Source organism: Bombus vosnesenskii, unplaced genomic scaffold (genome assembly GCF_011952255.1).
Source record: "Bombus vosnesenskii isolate JDL3184/JDL3185 unplaced genomic scaffold, Bvos_JDL3184-5_v1.1 scf7180000013285, whole genome shotgun sequence".
NCBI lineage: Eukaryota > Metazoa > Arthropoda > Insecta > Hymenoptera > Apidae > Bombus > Bombus vosnesenskii.
Genome location: NW_022882938.1, coordinates 1,734,767 through 1,760,027, shown reverse-complemented (window position 1 = coordinate 1,760,027; position 25,261 = coordinate 1,734,767). Strand labels below are relative to the sequence as shown.

The 25,261-nt window shown below is 38.0% G+C and overlaps 1 protein-coding gene across 2 annotated transcripts in view; it reads left to right on the top strand.

Annotated features, from left to right (window-relative positions):
- The window catches only part of LOC117232159 (von Hippel-Lindau disease tumor suppressor), a 105,574-nt gene that overhangs the window by 12,271 nt on the left and 68,042 nt on the right, over positions 1-25,261 (top strand). The window contains exon 1 of one of the 2 annotated variants that reach the window (XM_033491356.1): positions 9,047-9,133. The exons of the other annotated variant lie outside the window; for it this stretch is intronic. The gene's annotated coding sequence lies outside the window, so the exon portion shown is untranslated. Of the gene's footprint in view, positions 1-9,046; positions 9,134-25,261 lie in introns of those variants that run through there. 2 annotated transcript variants of the gene reach the window in all.

Below are 25,261 nucleotides of genomic sequence, written 5' to 3'. Positions count from 1 at the left end.
CGAATTTTATCTAGGATTCGACGATATGGATTCTTGCAATGTGGAAAGTCACTGATATAGATACACGTATCTTGCAAGTCCCAAATCTCTCGTTTCGTTTCGATTGCGTTCAGGATCGTTTTTCTCAATTTCGGAAACGCAGACTATCTACTTTTACGACTCGAACGTCGCCGATATCTGATTCTGCCGTATCGGAAGTTATTCGATACTTTGTGTGGCCAATCGTGCATTTGTTTCCTCTGCTAATTTTTATCGATCTTATTCCACTATTATAATTTCTATTCATCGAATATTTCTGATATGTCGTAGATACGCTGTCGATGAAAATAAAATTCTTTGAATCAATTAAAAACCATCTTCGAACAACTGAAACCTTTACTTATCGCTGTTTTCAGCAAACGCCTCTTGGAAAATATCTAGACTGGCTACGACAAGTATTTGTACCTCATTGTAATTCATTAGGTAAAATAATTAATTAGGTAGAACAAGATTAAATCTCGTGTCGTTTAGTAGTACCTTCGTGTCGCTACAAACGATTGTACGCTGTGAAAATGAAATGTAGGACCTGCTAAGAGAACGCTTTACCAAAGAATAAGGATATTTACAAATACTTTTCGTGTAGCTATTGCGTGTTCGAAGTAGATTTATTTCATATCCGAATTACGTCACGTTCAGAGTCAAAGAATCAGCCATTACGAAGAGTCGAAGAATACTCGCACGTAGTTTCCACTATGATTTCGAATAGAATGCAAAGTATATAGTTGGAGATTCAATGAACGCGTAAACCTTAGAATACCGATAAAGTTGGGACGGTCACGCGACTATCGCTGGCGATCAGGACAGGACGGTTGGCAGAGAAAAGATGATCTCCGACTCAGCGAGCAATAAAGGTGGTGGTGCGTCTGAAATTCGCGCGGATTCGAATTGGACGCGTTCCACCGCAGAGACAGATTAAATTCTTTCACCCGGAAGTTCAGCGTTTTTTAATTTCATTCCTGTTCCCACTGAGAAATATTACTTTTCTCGTTTTGCGTTCATCTTTGAAGCTTGGAGCTCTTTTTTTTTCGAAGTATTTAATACTTTTATTACGACTACGAAGTTTTTAATCTTACCTTATGAACCCAACGCCCTTAACTTTATTCCTGAACGTTGCACTTCTGCTAGTACGAGATTTATTCGATCCCATGTTTAAAGAATCGAAGTGAGGAAGAGTCTCGATCGTAATTTTTCGAGTCTGCCGGCAATATTTAAAGATCCAGTGTAGGTGAAAATGTTAAGTAAGAAGGGAAGTACTGTCCAGACAGCTGTATTCAGAGCGGGCCGTTGGAAATAAAGATTCTTCGTCTGTTTCTCAATCTTTTACCGCGACCCTGTACGTGATCCGTTTACCATCGTGGAATCGGTAAAAGTAATAGCAGTTTTACGAGTAGCGCATTCCGGATTCGTCGCGTTCCTGCTTTAGATCGATACCACGGATTCTTTTCGCCATATTCGTGCGAATTTTCCTAAACGAAAATGAAATTCGTCTCTTTCCAAAAGTTGATCCTCGTAACTAGTATGCTGATTTTTACGTGTTCATAGGAAATTCACAGAATACACGTAATATGCAAAACTATGTAAATTATCCAAAGTGTAGTACTCGTAATATTTGGTTAGTAAAACAACTTCTTTTCTAAGTCACACTCTTTTTAGTCGCGTTTGTAAAGAAGCGCTAGATTTCGCCTTACTTTTATTCTCGTTATTTTGTTGTATACTACATATGTAAAATTGTATCTGTAATTATGTAACTTTTCTATAATAACTGTATCTTCGATTCTCTTAGATCAATTGTTCGGTTTCGTTGCAAGTAATTACACGTTTCTCTAGTAATTAGCCGAAATTACCGAATAATTAGGATAAGATACGGGTGGCACGCACGAGATGCATCGAGCTAGATTCTAAGAACAAATGGGACAATTCCCTGGTAGGTCATAGGTCGCCGTATCTATAGATGCGTCCCGCTTCCTGTTTCATGTTCGTCTTGGGACATACGGTTGCGTGCCTGCGTTAAACATAGTAATAAGGTACTTAACCTGATGTAATCCGTGGATAAGTTCTTCTAAGAATCTGTTTAATTACCTAGTTAATCCCCTGTTACATCACAGTTTAATTAACATCGACCTGGCGGTTAATACATGGCGTAGGAAAATTGCTCTTAAGAAATTAATTGGAAAATCGATTCGTTACAAAGCGTAAGGGGAGAATTGTAGTATTGTGAATAAATCAACGTCGTGCGACGTTTTCATATAATTTTAATAACTTCATCTTCTTTTAATCGTTCTTTGTCGAAGACGTCGATAATTCCGTTGATTTCCACCAGTATCGCGTTTGTACGAAACAAGGATGGTTAATTTCTTTATTAGGAGTATACTGTACCGTAAAAGGAGACCAGCCTATCAAGCGGAGACTGAAATACGGGCGTGAGCGAGACAATGCGCGTGACAATCGGCCTAGCAAGGCACGCAGACCATTCAACGACCAGAACTAATAACACAACTCGCGAGTCTGCTGGACACGGGAACCTCCCCGATGGGGAATTTCCTTGTGCAAGCAGTCAGAAGCTTCCATAATTCACGTCGTCAAGGATCGGGCCTTGCCCGAGTCCCTTCGAGCAAATAATGTCTTCCTAATTCGTTGCGACGTACCTATTCGTATTTCGGAGAAAATTGGAATGAAATTCAAAGGTAGCTACAGGTTGCAAATGAAGAGTAGGAAGGTAGCTAAAAAATTGGGACGCTGGAAGTAAAAATACGAAAGAAAGAATGCCAATGATTAAAAGAATCAACACGAAAAATTAAAAACTCTGTTGGCTTACAATTAGTAGTACGCGTGAAAGAAAGAAAGTAAGAAGTCTGAAAGGGGATTGGAGCGGTGAAAAGAGAAGCATAATAATTGATTTTTGAATTTCACGTGAAAATCGATTACTTGCTAGTAATATGTTGCGTGTGTAAATGAACAGCGAGCTATCGTTTCAGCGAATAAACTTCCAGCATCGAAGTGTCTCTGTGTAAAGTAGGATCTGTTAGACTGTGTCGGTGACGGGTTCACTTATAGACTCAAGATGCATTTCTTCGCTTCTCGTTCCTTTCCTCTTCATGTTCTTTGCAACTTTTACTTCAACAGCGCCTGGCAATCCCCATTGCAGTCACTGAACATTTACTATTACACTAGAAATTGGAACTGATGGATGAGCCAAGAACTCGCGAGAGTACCTATATAGAATTTGAAACCTTCTCTGCTGAAAAGCGTGAAAAACATGGCCATGATCGTAATGTACTTACATCTCATGACGCTCTTAAAAGCTTCGTAACTTTAACCTTTAACCTACTTTGCTGAGAAAACAAAAACTAACAACATTGAAAAATTGACGCTAATAAAAGATATTTCTTATCTCACTAACAAAATAAGACTATAACGTGATTTACTAATATCTACCAGTATACCTCCGTTAGCTTCTGTTATATTATATTATGATCATATATTAAGCGATACACACACATAGCAGAGAATATATCAGATCGTCTAACAATCTTCACCTTTGTAAAGAATCAAAGATTCAACCTTTCACGCATACTTGTAATTTTCGTGCAATACAATGAATCGTATTAATACACGAAATCGTTTCGCGAACGTGATTCTCCTCATTCTTTGTGTCGAAACTCCAAAGCGCGAGTTAGACGATGCTTTTGTCCGTCCGGAATGCTAATTATCGTCTTCGCAGCGTGTCTACCTCCCATGGAGTTCGACTAAAGCTGAGGGATATAGCATGGGGTGCAAAACCATCGGAAATTACAAGAGGTAAAGTAGTATACCGTGCGGTACATAAGGGTGGATAGGAGAGCGGAGGAATCCGTGCTGACATCGGGCTATATCTGAACGTCGAAGGCTCAATTTCAATTTTCCACCCTTCGAATGCAGACTGCAGCTTGCAGCTTACACAGAGTCGATCATTGCTTTCCACGTACACCGACGCACGTGTGTATATGCCTGTGTTTGTGTGCGATCGACAGTCAGACGCGTTGGAATCTACTCGGGACAATATTCGAGGAGAAGGTTCTTCCTTAATGGCTAATAAACCAGGCCCCGATAAATCCTCTCTTGCCTATTCGCCTATTCTAATATTCTCCCACTCTCATTGTTTTTCTTCCTTTGGCCTGGCTCGTTCCGCATTTCTAGATTTCAGATTGTCCCTTTTTTCTCCGTTGAATATTCACTTCGTTTGGCCTAGCAGCCAATTTTCTTTTATTCGATTCGGCTCGAATCGTCCTTCCGGCTGTTCCGTTGTTTTTTCTTCGATACCACCATCATCCACTTTAGTCGCGCGAACGCTTCTCACCCTGGCAAATAGCGTTCTTGTTAGCTGCTGCTCTTGATGGGTTTCTTCGATCTCGTTTTTCTTTTCGCGCGGCATATGTTGATAATCTGAAATAATTTAGGATTCGGATACTACACGGTCCAATGGTCGAAGCAATAAATATTTATCATATTTCCCATAGCGGTGACATAGGATATTCAAGATGAATTTTAAACGGCGCTACTAATTTTGATAGAGAAGCTGATTTTTGTAAGTTGTATTTTTTACCGCAACTATGATTCTTTTTTCCTGCTGGTTTTAATAGTATCGTGAATATTTTTCTCGTACGTAGTAGTATATTAGTTTAATTGATTTAAGAGAGGCGTTCCAATGATTTAAATGCTTTCCACATTGATTTATGTAATCTATTAACAGGTTATCACGATGGAACGAACTTAAAAATATATTTCACCTTCGATTGCTTAGCTTCGCGACGTGGATGTATTTCATGTTATAAAACTCTGTTTGCGACGAAACACTGCAGAGAACATCAGTATTTCTTCGTTTCGATCGAAGAAATGATTTATGTTGTGTATCGAATCTTAGCGATACGAATAATCGAATATTTATAGCGTGGTAGATTAACATGGTCCAAAAAAGTATGCTGAAAAAATGCAAAAGAGGATGAACTAAGAAAGAAAAAATAAAAAAAATTGATCGTATTCATAAGAACCGTCGTAATATTACGTTCTTGGACAGCTTTTTCCCATCGAACCTGCTTCAGTTGTTTTGCAAGCTAATGGCTCAACGAAACAACACAGTTATAAAAAATATAAAAATAAAAATGGTAGATAGGAATTAAACAAAAAATATTAGGTGACTGAAATATTGCCAGTCGTAGCGATTTTTTTTTCTTTTACTATCGCGAATGATACACATCCAGATATCTCTGTTATCTGTTGACCGAGTCTCTACAATTCATCCTGAGACTTTGATTAATCTTCTGCGAAATGGTCACGCGGGAAAAAAATTATTTTGCTAGCTAGAAGATTAAAATTTACGCCCGGTTGTTTATTCGTTGTCACGATACTGGATTGTATGATTAAAAAGTTATTTACGATGCCATGCTTGTTTGCTGTAATTTATCAGTTTCTGTAGGTATCATTGAACGCGATAAGTATCATTTCAAATTAAGAAACACGTGTCGTTCTGCGTCCTAATATTTAACACTAGAATAAGCAAGGTTATTAAAATAATGGATTTTAGGATTTTTACTTTTACAATCTTATAATATATTAAAAATTAGCTTTAATTTTATTGGCATAAAAATATGATCATCATATCTCTTTGATTATAATTATCCACATAGAATAATATATATTAATATACATTGAAAGTTTTAGCGTCAAAAGATTCCCAAAATCTCTACAAAATATACGATTTCCATACAAACGGAAATAAATCCGCATAAACGCGAACCTTTCTCAAAATTTCGCCTAAAACGAATCATCATATTGTTACGGATATTTAGCAATCACGATCATAAGGACAGTCATTCTTTATCGACGTCCAAAATGTTGAAGTTGAGGTGAAGTCGGTGAAGGTGCCCACAAGAAATACTCTTGATTTTCAAAAGTAACGTTTATTAAACTCTTAACAATTAACAACAAATAACGATTAACTACGATTAACGATTAACAACGGTTAACGTTTAACAACGATTAATAACAAGTAACGATTAACACTGAACTCTCAAGAGACAATAACCCGTTTCTCTAATTGGGTTAGCTTTCGCACTTCGCAACTCAGGGCAGAATGAATCTTTTGGTTCAAAACCAAACAGATTCTTTCCTTTGTTGCCCCTTGATATCCCCACTACGCGCGCGTTTATTAGAAGTCCGCGACGGTTGCCGCGTATGCATTCTACCGAATATTCGGTGAAAGAACCGTAGGGATATCGATGGTACATTAGGCTTGTCGGCCTTACGCTTTGAAGGTATAGCGCTTTGTGTCGCGAAGCCGTTGGAAATTTCCGTGGTCGGGTGCTGCTACAAAGTAATTACTTCAAGAAAAATTCTACACCTTCTCTTTTGTATATCCGTGACCTGGAGACAATTTTTTTAGTGAAACAAAAAATTCGAAATAAGGGGAGGTCCATATTATTGTGCTCTTGAATATAAATTTTGTTTTGGGTTACAAGGTCTAGAAAGAAAAGGGCTATAAGTAGATTTATATTGCTGTTTCTTGTAACCTTCAGCTAGAGCTACAAGGTTTACTTTTTGGTAATGTCCTTTGCTATAAATATATCAACGTGCTCCCTGTCATAGCTTGTTTTGTTGTATTGTAACACTGTAAGAGTGAGGATCTGGATCAGCATATACCTATATTTATACGTATACTTATACTTATTTCAATATATTTTTCTATTACAAATTCATCCACTGGTTCCTCTATCAGTCAATATTAACACAAATTATTTGTTAAAAACAACCAGGCTGTTGTAACGTCAATTCACATCAGAGACCAGGCCACTATCACAGATGAAATCCGACTAAACAAAGCGATAAGATAGCGAAATTCCAAGCGCCTTAACATGAGCGACCATCGGGATAACATCCGGTCACTCTATCCGTTCTCAGAAATATATGATCGAAACCTTTTCCCACTCCCATGAATAAAAGAATTTAAATACTCCCCCTAAAATCATCCAAGGCAGTCTTGAACAGTCACGCCTAGAGCTCGGAAGTGTATTGTAAACCAGAAAGGAATAAAGTTTCTTTTTTCTTAAATTTCTTTTTATTTTGCGTGACATTTTTGGCGATCCGTGCCAGGATCCATTCGCTTCAGTGTAAATGAAATCACGATTTCGGCGTACGCGCATCATTGAAGATTGAAGGATCAGCGGACCACTACGAATCTTTGCTACTACAAAGCCCTGCAGCATTTTTCAACTTTCCACTGCGGTGAAACTAGACGAGAGCTAGACTACGGTCAGCGCAGAGCAAGCCTACGAATAAGATTCGGAATCTAGAACCAACCAGAGAGGAAACATCCCAGAGACTCTTCAACGGCAATAGCTACTACGGTAAGCTGGAAATCTGGATTCATTTTTACATTACCGTGTGAGAAAATCAATAAGCTCGATTAGAATCATGTCCACGTCACGAAAAGACAAAATCGGAACTATTGATATCGCTTCTATAACCGGAGCTATGGATAAGTTGACTCGTGCCATACTCGAGCAAATCGAACTTCTTACGCGACGTATAGAAGAAACGCAACGAGTAGCCGATAGTGAAAACAAAAAACGTGCAGCAGAGATAGAACTATTAGGAAAATATATCTCTAAAATAAATTTAGGACATGACGCTACTACTGAATTAGGCTCCTTTATTACCACGGACGAATCTAATGCCAGCAATGTTCAGAGAAAACGACCACCTGTAAAACCTAACGAAACGGACGATATGGACAGTGAAGAAGGAGCAGTAAGTTGTGACAACCCCACGTACAATGCAGAAACCTGCCTAGATTTTATCCCTATACTCAATGGATAAGACGATATAGGAGTAGAAGGGTTTATTAAACGGGTAAGAGAAGCTCGAGCCGAATGTCGAGAAAAACGCATATTATTACGACTAATTCTAACGCAAAGAATCATTGGAGAAGCGGAACGCAGTATCCGCCACACCGAAATCGAGAATTACGAGGACCTGTTTGAAAGCCTCAGAAAATTTGTATCCGTGAATATTACATCTAACGGAGCTCGTGATAAGTTGCAACGCACGCGACAAAACGTTAACGAATCGGTACACAGTTATGTGAAGAGGTTCCGACACAACCTCAACGAACTGATATACGCGCTTCAACACGAAATTCGCGATCCAGTACGTCGAGCAGTCGCCATAGATCTTGAAACTGAACGAGCGACCAAAGTTTTTGTCCTAAATTTAAAACCCAAAATAGAAATACGCACATCGGTTACAAGACCAAAGAATCTCCAAGAAGCACAAGATGCAGCTTTCGAGGCGGAGTTAGTCATAAGGGAAATCGAACGCAACAAAAAAATAAGAAGAATAATGAACCAACCAATTGAGAGAGCCAAAAACCGATTCCAAGGAACACCTAAACCAATGCCAAGGAACACCTAAACCAATGCCAAGGAACTTCCAGCAAGCTGAACGAACGCCACTTACCCAAAGAACTCAACTGAAATGTTTCAAATGCAACCAAATCGGACATGTCTCCAGTCAATGTAGAAATTTTCAAACACCCAGCCAACATCCGAGGCCACGACAATCTCGAGACACGCAACATAGAAACAGAAACTTACGACGAAACGACGGAAGACCGAGAAAAATTCCGAGAGTTAACACCACAACAGGCAAACTATTCACAATACCTTTGTCAACCCGAACCGCAGAGCGATTATTTCTGGTCGACACAGGAGCAAGGATAAACTCGGTGAAACGTAACAAAACTGTCAACGCGATACAAAGAAGACCGAAACAAAAATTTTCCATGGGACGAGACGTATACGAAACGAACGAATACGTAACGAAACGGATTTTTGGACAAAATCACATTTTTCACATAGTACCGAACAACTTTCCTATTATGGAAGACGGAATCATTGTACCATGTTTAGAAAAGTATAACTATTCAATATCCAATGACAAAATCCGACTAAACGACAAAACCATTTTATTTCAGAAACCAATACATTTAACTCCTGGAGAAAACAGAGTTCAAACAATCTATCTGGACTGAAACCAACTAAAGTATGTTTTATCAACACTGGTGAGCAAAACATTGAAATTTCTAACAATATTCAAAATTGTCATGATGCTTCCAACGTATCAAAACTAAAAAGCCTAGCGAGAACAGATCACATTGAAAAACCAATCCGTGAATCCATCGAAATGATTATTCTCCACTATATTGATATCTTTAATTTAGAAACCGACCTTTTGCCCTGTACTAATTTAACTCAGCACACAATTTCGTTAACCAAAGACAAAATTATTATAGACACACGATCGTATAAACCACCGGAATGTCATCGAGACGAGATATCGCGACAAATAGGAGACACGTTGAAGAAAAATATTATAGAAGAATCCGAATCCCCTTATAACTCTCCGGTATGGGTAGTTCCGAAAAAATTAGACGCCTCAGGAAAACAGAAATGGAGGGTAGTCATTGATTTTAGGAAACTAAATGAACTCACAGAACAAAACGCTTACGTACAGTTTCAAGAACCCGATAAAAATTTTTTTTTCTCATAAAGGATGAAGACAAAGAAGAAAAGTACACTTTTAACCAATTAGCGTCCATAAAACAATCTTGAAGAAAAATTAAGATTTCGGAGGACCAAAATCAATCTAAGGAGGGGGTATGTAACGTCAATTCACATCAGAGACCAGGCCACTGTCACAGATGAAATCCGACTAAACAAAGCGATAAGATAGCGAAATTCCAAGCGCCTTAGCATGAGTGACCATCGGGATAACATCCGGTCACTCTATCCGTTCTCAGAAATATATGATCGAAACCTTTTCCCACTCCCACGAATAAAAGAATTTAAATATTCCCCCTAAAATCATCCAAGGCAGTCTTGAACAGTCACGCCTAGAGCTCGGAAGTGTATTGTAAACCAGAAGAAAAATAAAGTTTCTTTTTTTCTTAAATTTCTTTTTATTTTACGCGACACTGTCAATGGTTTCAGTCTCGCCCGAACAATCGATTCATTTAACGTACCTACATACATATTTAAATACAAATACAATTGCAAATAAAAAGAGATACGATCGACGATAAAAGCAATCGTAACAACGTTATCATTTCTCTCCATTCTCGACATTTCGAGTTCTTTTAACCGAAGCTGGGCAAGGATTTATCAGCTCTAAATAAACCTAAATCTTCCCGAATTTCTTGTAAGAAGAACCAGACCGACCTGAACTTTGCCTGGAAGTTCTTCCAAGCATAGTCTGGACAGGATTTATCAGTTCTAACCGACTATTTCAACCGGCGGCGAAGTTTTCCGCCCGCCTATACGTCCTCCATATTATTCGTGAAGAAATTACGCGGATTTTCTCGAGGAAAGAGACGTCGGGATACATTCGTCACGGTCGGACGTCCGTTTGGCCGAGAAAAGTCGAATGGCCATATTGAAAGTTTTCACGGGTTTTCGGGCGGCTGGCAATTCGCGGAAGACGGACGACAATTGGTTCGACTCGGTTCATTTTCTTACGCGAACCGGCTGCCAGCCAGCGCCCGGGGAAATTCCACTCGAAAAGAGGGAATAGAAATTTTCTCTATCTATAGGAAAAACAACTTTGTCACGTTCACCGCCGAACTACCGTTTGATTTTTATTTCTCCTGTTCCGTCGGAGACGATCGAGCATTTCTCCACTGCCGGTCACTTGTCGTTAGTGATAGAGTTTAGATATACAGAAGATTTGTCTCGTTTATTTAAATCGCTCCGTATTTTAAGTAGATTTGATTGGATTTCTCGTTTGCTTTTTCGAGTATGTTTTGTTTATTCCATAAACAATTTCGTTTCCTATTTTGCATTTCAAATTTTTAAGGTAAAACAAAGAGTAACTCGTCGAAACTAATATGTGACAATTAGCAGAGTTACAAATGGTATTGATATAAAAATAATATTTGAACTAATGCAACTGTATGTAGACGATATATGATATTCGATACGAATTGATTTCTTCCAGCTCATTTTCGTTTTCCGATTATTGTATTCTAAATCTGTTTTATATTAAGCGAAACAGATGGTTCTGCATAATTGTCGCACGGACAATTATACCATTGTTTCGCCTGCTATTTTTAGAAACGTATCGTCGAATTGATTCGTATTAATTACTGCTTTAATTAGCAAATGGGTATTAATTATCATATGCATACAATTATTATATATACGAAACTTCTATATTCCGCGCAGATCACGTTCCATTTCAAAAAGGATCTCTTTCGTGATTCGAAATTGGTAAATACAAATAATGTGATAATATATTTTCCATTTAATATTGAATATTATAGATTCGTGTACAGAATATTTAGCTCTATATAACAGACTGGTAGTTTTGGCGTTAATTCTTGTCTTGCGACTTCGAGAAAGAAATTGGTAAATTTATGGATCTCGATACGTGAACGCAGCAGCGATCCTCCTTCGGTGGACCAGATTTGCTGGCACCAGAATCGAAACTCGTTGAACGAGCATCGTTCCATGGGAAGAATTCCAAATTCCGAACAGAGCGTACGTATATCTCGCGACAATGCAAGATACAAATGTGTGTGACCAGTGTTTGTCGCGGTTGCCACGGTTGCACAGCGAAGAAAGTTTGCTCGTGTGGTTAAGTTGCCGCGTTTCAAGGGATGGGGCTCGATTTGTTGTGGATAGAGACGCGATAGTTGATGAACGCACCTCCTTGATTAATATGGCGGTTTGTCTTTTGAAGTTCGTTTGCACCGTACGGCGAACCAACAGGACGCAAAACTTTCCATTAGGAATGATAAGGCGAAAATGGTGAAAAATAGACTCGGGAAATTCCTTGCGAACGTTTCTGGATTCTTCGAGTTCGATATAAAGGAGTTAAGAGTTCTCTATAATTTCTAAAGATTCTAAAGGGTTTAAAAGTTTTTGAAATCTCAAGAATCTGGAAATTTTGCGCGTGGTCTTGAAGTTTTTAGAATTTAAGTACTTTACTTATCTCTATTTCTAGTTTTTGGTATTAGAGAAGAAAGACTAATAAGGTGCCTGAAATTTCAACGGGGTTCAAGATTTTTGAGACAAACGGATAAGGTAATTAGGGTAAACATGCCAAGCAATCAAAACTATCTACGAGTTCTTTTGTTATGTCAGTTGGTAAAGGAGATCGCTTGGCATTTGTTTTAACGTGCAACATGAGTATGTTAAGGAAGATCATGTTGCGACGTTCATAGAAACGTTTGTTGCCACTTGATATTTTGTATTGTCATAAAGAAAAAAAAAGAAAATGTTATCAGCAGCGGCTGGTTCTTAGCTGGAAAGAAGATGCTGTATCAATATAGTGGCAACTTACTTTTTTCAGTAAACAATGTCGATGATCTCCGATCTGCATTAGCATCGAAGGATGAAGTTAGAAGTGCAAATAAAAAGTATCACACAATTTTTTCTTTCGCTTGCATCTTCTTCGACCATTGATGAAAATGAAATCGCAGTGAGATGTTAACGATGAATAAGTTTCTTATATTGCAAATATACAGACAGATTGTGTATGAGCAGACCTGCTGTTTTATGGGCTAATTAGGGTTATTTAGTTTCTATTAATTTAGTAATATTCTTTCATAGCGTATCATTTAAATAACAAGTAAAGTTTGTCGCTTTGATAGAAACTTATGTATTAAATTTTTTATAAATTTAATAAACCTTAGATAGCTTTGCTCCAATTGACTTGTTCCATTTAAAACTTTAAATTGCTCTTATTTTATTTACCGAATTTACGTGGTTACAGTTGATCCTGTTGAATTTTTAGACTTCTTGGAGACTTCTAGCTTTATGGATTATCCACATTCAATATCACGTGTCCAAACTCATCTGTATCGATCTCACGAGTTTAGGTCCATCTATATATCAAGTTCTACTGAATCAACGTCATCTACATGCAGTTCCCATAGGTCTGAGACGGTAAGCGTCAGGTTGTAGGGATCTCAGCTTGTCTAGATACATACATATATCGCGTCTCATGAATTTCGTATCATCTGTATTACTAGATATCCATGACATTTAAGCTCACCTGGGTCATTTTCCCGTATTTCTCAAGATTAATATTCGCTCCTTCCACTTAAAAACAGGAAATTCTTTCGATAGAAAATTTGATGATTTCGAGGTAGAATCAGAGTGCTACGTATTATTTATTAATTATTAAATTAAGTAAATGAACGTAGCATAGATGATGGCTTGAATATCTATAGTCTATAGATTAGATTTCAAGGCTATCGTATTATACAGTACAACTAGAATATCGTGTTATAAGAAATATTACAGATTATGATATTCAAGAATATGTCGACTATCTTAGAATAATCTCCTCGAGAGAAGTCTCCCTTATTATCGTCAAATGCATGTCTCGAAACCTTATCGACTATTCGTATTCATCTTTCCTTATCTTCGATATCAGTGACAATAATTTAACTGGGACATTGATTCATCGAAAGCAATTTGATCAACTACATGTTCTTGAAAATTTCTTGAATTTTACGATTGGTGTTTAATTCTTCAAACGATTGATGTCCATGAGGTTGATCGGTTTGCTTTGAAATTAAAATATTTATAATATATAATATATGTGTACTATCTGTTTGTGTCTATTGTCTATAGAGTAGCTACAGTTTCGTAGAAATTGAATAAACTGAGAAAGAAAAAATATAACGAAGCGAAAGTTTTTCACGTATTCGTTTAAGGATGTCGCGAAGACGAAGACGAAGACGATTGATTTAGGAAGGGAATACTCGATGCGATAGCAGCGCGTCGTAAAATCAGACCGGAGCGGAGGTTTCTTTATACGTTTCATTCTCCGCCATTCGTTTGCATTTCATTGCAGTTTTATGCAGCAGCGCGCGGATTCCGCTTCCGCTTCGAACGCTTCTCTGTAGGCTCGTGTCGTGTCATCTCCAAGGTAAACCTGAATAGGATTTGCTTAAATTCTATTCACAAAATCATGTAAATTATCCGTACATTTGCATATAATGTATCGATAATACGTTATACCATACATATAATTAAAGTCAGCTTTCGAGGTTTCGCATTACTTTGTACCGTGTTTCCAGTATATTTCTCTTTCACGACATAAACGATAAAATTTCTTCTGTAATAGAATTCATTAGATAAAAAATGACAATGTAAAAAATTGTGTTCCCTCCTTGTTATCTCTCCTTGTTATAAAATAAACGATAGAAATGTGTAGATGTGGATGGAAAATGCAAATGGTATAGACTCGTTTAGCATTGCAGTCTTTTTTCCCCATACGATATCGATCCTTCGACAGTGGAATAACAGAAGGTTCGGGTTTCGTAAAACAGTTTCATCTATACTTCAAATATCGTGCGCTTAATAGTCCTGGTTAATTGAAGATTTTGCGGGAAAATTCTGGCGAGCGCGTTGGTTCGCGGCATCGCCGCTTTGTAGAGAGTGTCGATCGCGAAAACAATATTGTCGGTGCCGAAGATTTGCATACACGAAATGCTTGTATGCATATGCAACAGGATCAAAAGCGTTCTTGTTTTCTCGCCTCTCGTTGCTTTTCCCTCCTCTTCGTTTCCAATCCCCTCGTCCTTTTCTTTTTGTCCTTTTCACTCACGGATTACCCGTGTGCGAACGTTTCTACCTATATTTCTTGATCATGCTATGTACGTGCCTTATTATACGTTCTATTCCTGTTGCCATATTTGCAACCGGTTCGCAAGAATTCTAGAGATCAACAGACTTATCGATATTTAACAAGTTGTTTTATTACGTTGACATCTTTTCCAGTTTCATTAATACAAGATTATCGTATGTTCTGACGAATTTCCACGCTAAAGATCTCACTAGCGAAGGAAATCTGTTTGGAAACAATGAAACAAGTTAACACAAAATTTGGTCCGGGAGTTAATACCATAACAATATTTCGAACTCAGTGGTTATTAGAACTTTGTAACACGATCCACGTATCTACTGCATCTGTATCGTCTAAAAATTTATGTCATTGGTAGTTATTGGTAACTAAAATTTTGTAATTAAAGATACCAACTTCTATAGCATAACTTTTTAAATTTATTTTTTAATAGTTACGATATCTACAAATATTCCATTTCAAACTACATTAATCTATCACAAAAAGATCTTCAAACGCCACGATACTACCTACAACCAAACATCCTTCCATTCTCCCTAAATCATCCGATGGACGCAAATCAGAAGAAACATTCGTATCGAGGAAAATCCTTATTTTCATCAAACATCACGATGTTGTTATAATCACGAGGCAGGTAGCTCGTGTAATACTCAGAGCAAGCCACTACAAATCGATTACTACGTACACATAATACACCTGGAATTACAAAAGACCGGTTGCCGAGACTCGAAGGAATAAAGGACGGAAAATCAGAAACAGCCAGTACGTTTATCGAGAACCGGTAGGTCTAATCGAAGTGGTGCTCGGAGGAAACGTGGTCGGCATACCTGTATCCTTGCGTCGTCGACGAGTCGCTCCGCCTACAGGCATCGTTCGTGCCCGAGAATTCGACTCGATAACCAACCCCCAACCACCCTCACCTCTCTCTCTCTCTTCTTCCGTAAACCAACAGAGTTCTGTTTTTGTTTATCCAGCATCGATATCGAGGGTTCGGGTGTCGACTTTTGTATTGAAAATCAACTCCCGCGGCTGTGCCTCCCTAGGCGAACGACGACGACGCCAACCGTTCTCCCTCGCGTTTTCCCCTCTTCCTCTGTATTATCTCCTGTGCTGTATACGTTTCTCACTTCTTCTCACTCTGTCCCTCGTTCGATATTTCGCCCAGACTCTGTCTACCTCCCTCTACCACTATTCTGCGTTCGGATATCGAAGGCCCCTGTCTCGTGTTCCGACCAGAGAATTTAATACCAGCTTGCAACGAGAACTTAATACACCGACGAGCGTTCACCGTGTAATATATGCAAAAGATGAAGACGCTACGACGCGTACGCATATGCCTGATGGCATTAATTGTTGCAACGATGTTAATGATACTTCGTGGAGGAGGAAGCTGAGTTCGTAGAAGTAAGTCGGAGATTGTGGTGCAGAAATGGGATGCGATCGGTTCATGGTGGGTGCAGTATGGGTACCTGGTGTTTCTTCTGCCTTGTTTGTTTTGTAGTTTTATGGCAGGTTTTAGGAAACATGTTTGATATATTTTCTAATTGAAATATTGGTTCATCGAGTTCTTATTAGATTGTGGAATTGAATTTTGGGGGAAGTTTTTGAGGGGTATTGCCAAATGCGCGTCATCAAAATTGTATTTTCGTTATGAATAACTAAATAAAATTCGGATCATCGATAATGGTTATCGGTGACCAAATAAAATCCCGGCCATTTATATCGGTTACTGGTAAGCAAAATTAAATTTCCGTTATCGATAATAGCTGCTGGTAGCCAGAAGAAATTTTAATCGTTCGTAGTGGTTATTCGTAATTCGATTACAAATTTTAATATTCTTCAATCATTTCATCTTTTGAGAAATTTCTCTCAGACTTATTGATAACTGGCTTCAATTGAAATAAAAATTCATTTTCACTCGATGATTCTTTTCCAAGAAATGTTATTTCGGATCGTTTGATTTTTGGTTATAATTGCAGATGATATTGTTCGATAAGAATGTCCGTTGCTGTTTTATCATAGTTTCAGGTGGCTTAGAGTGGAATGATTTTTCTGAATCATTGATAGATTCCTTTAGAAGAATGTCTTCTAAAAGATCATCAAAGTTACACCCAGGAATCTCCATTTTAACAATTCAAAGCTTCTTATTCAGGATATGGGCGCGTAACTCGTAGTTGAAATTTAACATGTTGGAAATATTGGCAATACAATAGGAAGAAAATGGGAAAAAATCTGATAATAATAAGTTTAACAACATTTACGAGGGTGGGTGATAGGATTTTTGCTATGAACGTCAACTACTTTGTGGACAACAAATTAGTTATTCGTAATTCATTTTGTTATTCAAGATTAATATAATGGTTTCTTTAATGATAAAATGAACGTGTTATATGCTAGTATAAATTACTTCGTTAGCACGTGCAGACTTGAATTCAGACATGAAAAGTATTTTAAATGCGATTTTTCGCAATTAAATGTTATTCTTTTAGCTAAAGCGATTTTAGTTGCACATCAAAAACTGTTTCCGCACTGAAAACATATTTTCACAATTTTTCTACTGTCCGCGTATATCTGCGAGTAAACATTTCAACATGGAATTCACCTCCGACAAGGCTTGTGCAAATTAAAATTAAAATTGAAATTAAATTGTACCTCAAACGCGACTGTGACCAGGTGGACGTTACAAGGGATTAAAAAAGTGAATTTAAAACATTTCAATCTACGGTTCCGCTGTGTGTAATTAGAAAACGCAAAGAACAGCTTACGTTGCGACGTTCGCAGTTTTCTGAACGGTTGCCTTTTTCGTTTTCTTCTATCGAAGGTTTGTCCAAACGTCTATCTAAAAGAACGTACAGCGAATTGCGATGTATTTATACCACCTGACCTTTTAACTTTACGAAAACTATTTCTTCCGTAGAAGCCAGGTATAATGCAATTTTTTATGCATTTTTGCTTGTAGAAAGATCAATTGTGTGCGTGTTATAGGAAATCTACGAAGCTTCGTTTTTCTTATTGATAAAAATGTTTAAATTGTTATACAATTCTTCTCACGCGAGGAAATGAAAGATGCACGTATTTGTAATGTTTTACGAGAATAAAAGGGAAAGAAAAATATGAGAAAGATTAAAAAAATTACGTCTCTAAAAATGTCTCCTCTTGATGATAATTTATCTTTTCGAAGCAAGGGATTTTTTGTCTCGTGGAAACAACGGGCATACCTAAAATGGTCGAAACAGAGAAACACACCTATAAAATCCAGCAGAAAGAACCTAGACTTTAATTAAAAAAAGATAAAAAAAGAAATATAACAAAAACACATCGCGCATTGACCGTTACCACCCTCTGTGACATTGTAATATCCTCGAGCATCATTCCCGACTCTATGTTGAATATTTCTTTCCTTTCTTTTCTTTTTTTCTTTTTTTTTTTTTCGTTTCTCTCCCCTTTTTCTATTCTCAAATGTATACACGCCCTCAGAGACGTATCCATTTGCAAATTGGAGACACCCTATATATAAATCCACATTCATTGTATATATACGCGTTTCGACAACTAGCGCTGAAATACAAAGTTTCCCGCTGATGGAGTTCGGAAACATTGTTGCGGAAACGGGCAAAGCCTCTAACTTGTTTCTGCTATTTACTGCGAGTCGAGCCGGTGTTCACTTGCTATGACAATTTCGATAATTTACGATAGTTAATTCCTGTTAGTTTTATTAAAATCAATCTTAGTTACATCGAACAGTTACGTTTTACCAAACGTAGCGCTAAAAGTGACAAACTATGAAACAAAGAAGAATCGATTCATTCGAGTGATATTTCTTCTGTAATTTTCAATTTCATTTGAGCTTATAAGCTTGGAGATCGGTAGAGACAAAGTATCTCAGTGATATTCGTATCGATATTTTCTCAATCGGTCGCTGTAACTTTTATATCGTCATTATATTTAGAATGGCTACAAAAAGTATTATATTTCCACGTACCTTTATTTATCGAGTTCTGCGAGTTCCATTTCCATAGTATCAAATTTCTGTAATCGTACGAAAATGCTACTAAATGACACGAAATGTAATATAATTGGATCTAATTAATCAATTAATATATAAATGCCGTAATAATAAAATAAATTCCACGGTGTGCAGATACTTTTTGTAGCTGTCGCGTATGCACAGTCTTTTTGTGCAATTTCGTAATTGCCTTATACCAATGCGTGGTAATAATTAGGATTACTATGTAATTCTAATTAGCATAGAAATATATTTCGTAGTCATCGTAGGAATGATAATAATAATTAGAATTGTATGGTATATAATTAGTTTATAAATATATTTCGTAGCCATTGTAAGGATGAATGGACAGGAAAGTTTTCCTTCGCACTCGCGGCGTGTATTTGTCGTGAGCATAGTCGCGTTTCTGAAAATTAGCTAGCGTAAATCGGGCTCGCTCACCTCTCCTCATCCCTCTGTCACTTTGTGTTCACGGTGTGCAGTTCGTTTCCGTGTCTAGCATGAAACATTAGGTTGGCAAGTTCGCTCGACGGCTGGCTTTTTATTTTGCAAACTCGTTACCACCAAATTACCGGCGTGTCACAACGGCCGGCTTCAAAAGCAGTTTGGTTCCCGATGTCGACGCGAGAGAAGCTACCGGAGGATTGGCGCGGCTGATGGAAAAGAGAGAAATACGCGAGTGAGAGAAACACGCGCTGGCCGTTGACGAAAAGGGCTCGTTATCGTGTCGCGTTTTCTTTTCATTTTCATTCGGGATTCGATGGATCTTGCTACAAAGGGAATTAGAGAAAAGAGAGAGAGAAAGAGATAGAGGAATCGGATGTCAGAGATTGCCCGTGAATATAGAACGTGCAGTTTCGTTTGAATTCACGAGTTCGTAAAAAGAGGAGGCGTTAGTTCGAATTTCGTGTGAATTTTGACTTTTTTCTCTGGATAGAGAATCTTTTGCCAGAGATTGTTTCATTTATCTCTACCTTTTAATTCTGTTTAACGCGAATTAATTAATTTAAACGATACACAGGATAATACGGAACCACACGACACGTTATAAATACTATATATTTCAGAATGAAGGAAATTTCTAAAAAACGCTGATCAAAAGCACTTCCATCCGAGAGAAAATTCGTTCTGGGCATTTTTGAAATCTCGACTCCATTAGTCGGTGCAAACCTTCGATTCGACGCTTTCGCCGAAGCATTCTCGACCTTTGATCTGTAATCCGCGAACACGGTCCGTCACCCCTTCGAATTTACCCTCTCAAGATTGAAGCATCGACCGCACAGAGGCTATAAAGCAGGCAAGCAGGTGCGCAAGCAGCACCTCGACGCGTGTTTTTGCGAAATTTTGTGCGAATTTGCAATTTCATCTCCATATCGGCGACGCGGAAACGCGTGAAGAAGTAATTTTCTCGGGGAGAGGCCGGGTGCTTTCGAACGACCTCCCATACAGCTCGGTTGACGAGGGCAATCGCGAAATTATTAGAATATCGTGTAGCGGTTTGCCCCCTCCACTCTTTTTCCACACTCTTTTCCCTCTTCTTTTTTTTATATCTTCCGTTCTCTCGTCGTTTCTCTATAAACGAAATTAAAAAACGGAGGACAGCCGCGTGATATTGCTTTCTGCAGCGACAGTGAAAAGTCGTCGTCGATTTGGCACTGCCAGGACCGTACAATAAAATGGGACCAGCAACTTTTTCGTCGTGCCTCTGTGCACCGTTTCCCCGACTCCTCTTTTATTTCTTCTCTTTTGTTGGCCCGAGGATTTAAATACTTTCATTTCGTGGTCTCGCCTGCGAAATCACAGCTGAATTATTCCTCGCATAAATATCGGGCTCTGGGGTAAGATGATCGAACGTTTATAGGATCATTCACGTTGGGATGGTGGCATTTACGATGGAAAGAGACAGAGTAGGGTTTTCCCGCACGATAATTCGATAAAGGCAGCGTCTCGTTGCGTAAACATTTTCCTACGACTTTATCGTTTTATATGGAAACGTGGATGGTGGTTTTAATTATTACTCGTGCGAAAAGTGGAAGATGCAAATGATCTGTAAAATTTAGAAAATAATTGAAACGAAGTAGATGCAGGCTTATTAAAATCTCCTCTATTAAAATTCTATCTCATCAGTTGCCTTCACGAAAATATAAATTTACATAAAAATTTACCATCTATTCGCAACCTTCCCGAAATATGCTTCAATTTCTTTATCTTCGAATGCTGCTACTAATATTTACATCTTCCGTATCCTTGAAAATAGTTCCAGTTCGTCGCTAACGATCCTTATCCGATGAAAAGCAAACGAGTATCAGGACAGTTTCGATAATCGCATCCGAAGCGTGTTCTCATCTTGGCGAGGCAGCGCCGGTTTAGGCCGCTTAATTGAGGAAAGGCATCGATTCCCGGCCGATGGTTATTGGATTACCGTGGAAATCCCCATTTCACTCTCTCGTCCTCTCCTTAATAAGCGCTAACCTGCAGGTTAGCCGAGTTTATCCGTTTTTACGTCGAGGGTAATGGCTGCACGAACTTTGTTGTTTGATGTATTTTCTTGAGGAATGTATTTTCGCGAGACGAATGAAACGGATGTGGAAACGTGCTCGGGAGAAGATCCGGTAAGGTTCATACAACACCGATGAAAGCTGATGAGAACTGGGAGAAGTGGACGAATTGCCGGATAGGGAAATGGAAAAGTTCGATACGTTTCTCGGCCAGTTGGTAGTCGACGAGGTATGTTTTCTTACGCATCCCATGGAATTGACACAGGGTTATTTAGTGTTATGTATTAAATAATGAAATATGGAATTGGATGTTGCGAAGAGAAATATGTACGTATTTGGGTTTGATATATCGTCGAGGTGCTGATTAAAATTAACATATATTCGAAAATTGTAATATTCGATTATCGTTTGTTCTGCTGTTTAAGAAACCTTTCTTAACGTAATTAATTGAATTAATTAAATAGAAATGCAGCAGCTATTGTACTTGAGCGAATACAGTAGCGAGGAAGATAAAATGTTGTAGCGGCACATGAGTCAACGGAAGATTTGAATCGGAAGAAACTCATCTTATCGTGTTTTGAAATACCAACGTTGTTTTGGTTTGCTAGGTTCAAAGGTAAACAAACTCCGAACAAAATATTATCGCTGTTATTTGTAATCGTCAACCGGAGTTACTTTTTATAATAACACCGGTCGATATAAATAGACGAACGTGCTCTCTATGACAGTCATTATAACGAGTCATTATAGTAAGTCATACAGTCGAATAGCGAGCGTAGAGTCGAACAGTAGCATTGAGCGAGCGACGATTATGATCGGCATACACTATCTCTGTACTTAAAGTGATTTTAATATAATTGACTATTACAATTTTATTACTCGTCTCTTTAATAAACAAACCAACACGTTTAATATCTACCTCAAAGTTATGCTATCCCTAGAGATGGCAAAAGGCCAACGAAACGAGTAATGTGATTCTATAAAAATAGAATCATTACCTTCAAGCTTTTTTGAAAGAAGAAATGCTAAAATTTCGCTTTGAATCTCTTGAACAACTTAATATTGCATTTTATGCATTTGATCACGATATTATTGAAATTTTCTTTTTTATCTTTCTCGTCCTCCATCAACGATAGGAAGTTTCACATAACGTAAGATCGACGTTTCAATCAAAATCATTTTATACATTTGTTATATAAATTATTATTTATCCAAGTGAAATCTCGAAATTACGTTTTCAAAGCTGAGCAAATACTTCATCGACTTGACTTCGCATATACCTTCCCCATTATGTTAAACCAAGCCCACTCTTCGCTTTACTATCTTGAACAACACCTCCACTCAAGACTTTGAACAACCCTTCGAACCCCTTCAACTTTCATCCGTCAGAGCTGCTCCAATTAGAGGTTTTCGAATAATCATGAATCTGCTTGCGTGTTTCCTCGTAGCCATCGAATTAATCTTCGTCGCTGTCGAACGTGCTGAAATTGAGGGCTCTAACGTTCAATTCGACGTTACATTTATTTTCTCTATGATAGAGGGTACGCGTTACACGGCATAAACGAAGGGTAGGCGAGTCAGTGGGGGAAGAAGAGTTGTTAAAAATACGTAACTGGGTTGTTTGCGATGACGTTGCGAGATCATAATGTCGCTTTTGTAAGAAGCTATACAGGGAACTTCAGGATTTTTATGTACATGTTATATATTATAATTGTTATACATTAGATATTATTATGCGTTGTATAAAATATGTAAAAGATATACGATAGAGCGATGAATGAGAGAAGGTTTAAAATTGGTAGGTCAGTGAATGTTCATAACCTTTGTGGTAGATAAACATTTTTTGCTATTTATATATATATGTCGGAGAGGGAAAGACAGCGGAAGTTCCCGTCCGGAATGTTGGGAAAAACCCCAATACACTAGTCCAGACTTTTAATATAGTCGCCCTTAAGTAATAAAGATCAGAAATAGTCTTAATGTTCCAATCTGACTTTATGACGATGGGTTTGGGCTCGAAGTGACATGGCAGGTCATCGGACGTAGCCACGGTCACGGGAGGGACATGTACCTGACAGAGATATGAAATGATTATATGGCTCTCCTTAAAACAAAGATTAACCCGAGAAGCGGGGACAGGAATATATAAGGGCAGCCTCTTTCGGATTGAGTTAGTTATAATGAGAGTTAGAGTTAGTTAGTTGGTTAGTGAGTCGTTGCCGATTGAGTGATGGGGAAGTTACCCGAATCGAGTAGCACGTTGATACGAGTCCTCTTGTGAACCGTGGATTCATTATCGAACCTGAATTCGTTGTCGCCACCATCTCGACCATCCTATTACCATTATTCGTAGCGTCTGGCAGTGTCCACATTCGTACTGATAGGGATTGGCTACATTCGCGACGGTCAAGTAAGTAAAGGTTCATCGAACGCCCCAAAATGCCAACCTGACTCCGACATATATATTATTATATAGGCATTCGTATATATTGCGCATGTATTTCTAAAGTGTAGCAACTTAAAATAATTCAGCCTCGCGTTAGAGGAACGTCGAAACTAACAAAGCAACGTTTCAAACGATAAGAATGGGAAATTATTTAAATTGTACAATCTTGAACTTGTCTTTTGGACTTTGAATGCTTCTGATTTATAATATAGAAATTACGATAAGTAGACTCTTATTGCTGCATAAACAACACCACCAACTATATTTCGAGATAACAGGACCACAGCGTTATAGAGAAAGGTTGTCATAAGCTAGAATTCGATAGCTCAGCAAATCAAACCGCTAATGTTATACTATTTACCGCAGAATTAAGCATGGCGAATGGAAAGCTAACGATCGACGATAAACCGGTCTGATTACAGGCAACATGGCCCATCGCGATCGCGTTTAAATCGGATTAAAGCGGTGTGGCCATTTGACGGAAAACATTCGAGCTTTGTCAAAGACCTAGCTTTTCGCGATATTCGCCCAACTGCACGAGTTTCGACGTTGCATAGGCTTCCGAGCTTGTTTCAGAAGCTTCTTAAATGTTCTACGGATATTATTCTTTATTTTTTTTGTACTTTTGTCTATTTTCATTTGATATAAATTTTTTGTTCGTTCGTTTGCGTTGTGCGATGCGTTACGATCGAACGATGACGTGTAATATCGATTGACCTGACGTTTCGTCGCTTTATTTCGCCGCAAATTTTCGTCGTTCCTTTGTTCGCGTTCGATGGGTCGTTAACAAAGGTTCTGTTTTTTTTTGCGTTTAGATGACGAGTTCAACGAATCATCTGCGTTTTTGTTTTTTTTTTGTTGCGTCGCATTGTTGATTGGTAGTTACAAGACGTTTAAGGGATGGAGCGATCAGACGAAGTAGAAGGGGGTATTTTCTTTTAAAAAAATTAAAATAGCAACTGACGAATTTCTAACACTTTACAACAGTGACTGATCTCACGCATAGGTCGTCGAATTCGGCTCAGCAACGCTTTCGTACTGTGCAAACAGAAAGATATACAAGTTCTATTTAAAAGAATGAATTTGATTTTTAAATTTCCCCCACCACTCGACTTGGTAAAAAAATAATTTACATCACACGGTGTCCTCGTTTATACCAAACAACTTTTACTCAAACATTTTTTTGAAACGTTCAGTTTCTTACGAAATTTTCCAATTTTGCAGGATAATGAAAACACCCTGTATACCTGCTCGTTTTATCGGTATATTTGATCACACTAAATATAGTTTCTAAATCCTGGAATAGTTTCTCACATTTTTCTACATTTTCTCCAACATTCGTGAAATTTGGGGTCATTAAAATTCGAATAGAATGTTGCCAGAATGATTTGCCGTCTTCGTATGAAAGCCATAAATCCCTAGAAATCCAGGGTACGGACAATTAGTTGAACTATATCAATGGAATAATCACCATCCGGATAAGAAATTGTCAGCAATTAAGAGTTCTAGAATCTCAAACTTCTATTTGTATGTATATATATAATATCATTAATTAAAAATTCTCTAAAAATTAAAACACAACAAGAA